The following is a 4443-nucleotide window of genomic DNA, read 5'->3' on the forward strand; positions in this document are numbered from 1 at the left end:
TACAATTTGCATTCTATCTAAAACGAAATTTATTTCAAAAAAGAAAAAGTTCGATAAGATTAGTAATAAGGATAACAGATTATATTTACCTATTAATTTTACTTGTAAGCAGATTGAAGATATTAATTTACCAGAAATTTTAAATCAGCGGCATGTGAAACAGGCCCTTCCTAGTAATTTAAATTATAATGATAGTCCAGTTTTAACTTATAAATTTTCAAAAACTATTGGGCAAATTATTTTTAATTATAATTTAATACTAAAAAAACTAGATAGCGATATAAATTGGAAACCGGTTTGTAATTGTAAGCAACTTGGCCCATTTGTAAATCCTACTTACAAACATGTTATAACAGGGGACTTGTCAATAATAAAGCAAGATGATCTTCAAATTATAATGAATAAAGGGGCAAATTTCCGTCTTTCTCATCATCTGAAACCATCGAGTGTTCTTGATGGCTTGGAAAATGATTTTGATTTATTTATTGATAAGTGGTGTAAGAAAGAGAATAAAAATAAAGAGAGTTTTCAAAGTTGGAAGAATTTAATTATTAGTAGAGTAAGAAATAAAATATATTCTAACTTAAAAAATAGTAACACTAAATCATTATTTTATAATGCGAAGATTAAACAAGCAATTGCTAATCTAAAGAATGAATTTGTAATTGTGCCAGTGGATAAAGCTAATAATAATTTTGCCATAATTTGTCAGAAGCTGTATTGTGATATCTTAAAAAGGGAGTTAGGCACAACTAATGTTTATGAAAAGGTAAATATAGAGGATGAGAATTTAATTGAAAAGACTGAAGAAATACTTTTTAAAAATTTTAATATTAAAATAAATGACAATGATAAAAAGTTCCCTTTCCTATATTGGACTGTAAAATTTCATAAGAATCCCCCTAAACCACGGTTTATTGCTGGAGCAGCTAAATGTCCAACCCGCATTGCTGCTACTGACCTCTCTTTAATTTTAAAGGAAATTGTAAATAAACTTAAAACCTATTGTTCTGGTATTAAAAAATTTTCGAATTTTAATCCATATTGGAGTGTTAATAATTCACTGCAGGTGATAGATTCTTTAACAATGGTTTCAGCTAAAAGAATTGAGTCTTTCGATTTTGCGACAATGTATACTAATTTATCACTCAATTTAGTGTTAGATAATTTAAAAACTGTTATAAAGAAATCTTTCCTCTTATCTAGTAAAAGGTTCTTAAAAATAGACAGTTATAATAAAAAAGCCATATGGACAAACTGCTTTAATACTACAGTTAACTTGAGATGTTACAGCTTGGATATGATTTTTGAGTTATTGGAATTTGTTTTATACAATACTTATATAAGATTTGGGGGTGATTTGTACAAGCAAATTATGGGAATTCCCATGGGGGGGAATGCCAGCCCATTTATAGCTGACTTGTTTTTAAGTCAACTAGAATATAAATATATGATGGATAAGAATAATCCAATTAATTTAAAACATGCTTTGTCAAATAATAAAAGATATTTAGATGATATTTTGGTCTTAAATTGTAAGGATTTCATTGATATTTCTAAAAATATATATCCATCAGAGCTTATTCTTGAGCCTAGTCATGGCGCTGGTCATGAAGATCATTTCTTAGATTTAAATATTAATATTTGTGATAGTAATAAATTAAGTTTTAAAATGTATAATAAAACGGATGATTTTGATTTTGAAGTGATTAGTTTCCCATTCCCTGAAAGTAATATACACTCAAATATCACATATTCAGCGTTTTTCTCACAGTTACTTCGTTATGCAAGGATTTGTAGTAATTATATTGATTTTAAAAATATTTGTAAAATCTTAAGCCAAAAATTGATATCAAGAGGTTTTTCTGCAAATAAATTAACTTGGCAATTTAAAAAATTTAGTTTTCATTATAACGAACTTTTAAATAAATATCAAAAGAATTATCTAGAAATACTTAAAGAAATTTTTAACTAATTTGGAGGTTCGAGAAATGTCGTCACAGCGCCATTTATTTTGAATTGTGTTTCTATTTGAGCGGAATTTTTAAAAAATTAGCCACATGGTAAAGATGAATTATATAATTGTTTAGTTCATTCAGGTTTTTTGTAATGTGTTAATATATGTGATTTGGTAAATTTATAATATTTAGTTTACCTATTGTTGCTAAAGGGAGGGATATATTAACAGGATAAGCTTGTTTTGGTTTTACTTGGTTGTTTTACATTTGCTGTTTTTTTTTCATAGGCATGTATTTTGGGGGTGATACCTGACGCGGGGATGCCATGGATATTCTGTGGTAGCCACAACACTGTGCTGGGTAGAGAATTTAGAGTGGCGAAACCCTATATAGGCCAGTGTATTCTCCTGATGAGCCCTTATGTTGGGTGTTGCCTCTGAATTATTTGTCTATATTATTTTTTCTATTGTTTGGTAAATGACGACTTATACTTATTGACGACATGACTGCCTGTCCATGGATTATTCTTTATGGTTGATTGTGTGTGGCTATGCTGTTTGACCTATGTGATTGTATGGATGAGTAGGGTTAAGGCCTCATTCAAGTGCTGGTCTATATTAATCACTAATTTAGGAAAACAGTCTTCCTTTTCTCCTGTCTCTTTTTTTTTTTTTTTTTTTTTTTTTTTTTTTTTTTTTTTTTGTGTTTGTGCTGTAGCATTGGTGATTTCTCTTTTCATGATATTGTTTGTGGGACAGCAATGAGCAACTATGACTTGAGTTATTATTTTTTTTTTCAATATTTTCTTTTTTCCAAATAATTTTTGTTCTCTGGTGACATTTGTGTTCCTTCCTAAGTGGCTGGCACTCTAGGTTGAGAATCCTTTATCCAAAGGGCACAGGTTTAATTTCTGGCATTAGCAGTTTATTTGGTTTGGGACGAAGGTCAGTGATGTAACTCTGTAAGTTCAGCCAGAATTGGCCCAAACTTAACAGGTTACCTAGAGAAATCTGGGGTCAGTAAGCAGGAAGGACATGCAAAAGCATAGGATGACTGGCTCCTAGCTTCCTATTGCACTTCCTGTCTAAAGGATTACCTGGTCCTTTACTAGGCTTCTGACTTAGCCATAGGAGCTTTCTTTTAAACCCATTAAATATAAGTACAAAGGAAGAAATGTCAGTAAGGTGGTCCTTCCTTTTCCATGAATTTTTGGTGTACAGACAACAGTGTAGGTCATAAGAATTGGCTGGTGAATGTTTTGCAAGGTTTAAAAATTTAGGGCAATTGCTCAGGTTGGCAACTGAGCACAAAAGTAAAATTTTGTGAATGGTTTTTCTTTGTGAATGTCATATTTATGTCATGTCCAGAATTTTAAAGTTAATCTTCATTGTTTTTTTTTTTAATTTCCATGGCCCTAGGACTTTAGTGTATTAAAACCTACCTATGTCCATCCATTTTCTTTTAAACAGAGAGGAGTTCTATGTTTCCTAGCTTCAATAAATTTATAGTCAATTTTGAGACCAGGGTTACAAAGTAGGTCAAAACTTGCAAGTGGAACTATGATATGACTAATTAATTTGTAAGAAATGTATATCAATTTAAAGATTAAAAAATTATGTAGAAAACAAACAAGACAAATAAATAAAAGTATCCCTTTACAACCATTTAATTAAGTGTAACAAATGTAGATTATCCCTAAGATTGAAATGAACAAAGCTTCAATTATGAATCTGTTTTCTTTAAACAGACTGAAGGGACAAACCTCCAAGCTATGACAAATTCAATCTCACTTTTGATCTCTTTCCTTTTCAATAGGAACTTTCTTTGGATTTTTTTTCAACCAAGTAAAAACATTAGGGACATGATCAGGTATAAGTGACCTTCCACTAAGCCTACATACCCAGGGGAAAATTGTGCAGCTATACTAATAATTGGTAAATTTTTTGTTGTTCATATGTTTGATTTACAAATAAAGTGAACATACTCCTTGATGCCCTTTTTTATTTTTTACAAACATAATAAGTGCTTCAAGTACAAGTTTTTGAGCTCTTGAAAATGACCAAAGTATACTCAAATAGTTTTTGGGTATAAGAAAGCTTAAAACATTGGTCTCAAACTTACTGTTTCATTATTAATCCATTTTTTACATGTTGTATAATCTATGAGCACTGATTTTCCACAATTAAGTTGGATTAATAAATTTTACAATATTATGCTGTATTTCTTCTTCTTTGATGCCAAATTTTCAATTAAGGTATGTGTTTTTGGTCATTTTTGACAAAATAATGTATGTTTTTCACTGCCAAAATTTGTTAGGTTAAGTAAGGTCAAAAAGTGCTTAAACTTGAACTAGCAAAATAAGCAATTATTATATTTGTAAAGAACATACAAAAAGGCATCAAGTGGTATATTCATTTTATTTTTAAATCAAAATATGAACAACAAGAAATTCACCTCTAACATGCCTAATTTGCAAACATATAGC

The sequence above is a fragment of the Artemia franciscana genome, chromosome 8 (genome assembly GCF_032884065.1).
Source record: "Artemia franciscana chromosome 8, ASM3288406v1, whole genome shotgun sequence".
In the NCBI taxonomy this organism is placed as follows: domain Eukaryota; kingdom Metazoa; phylum Arthropoda; class Branchiopoda; order Anostraca; family Artemiidae; genus Artemia; species Artemia franciscana.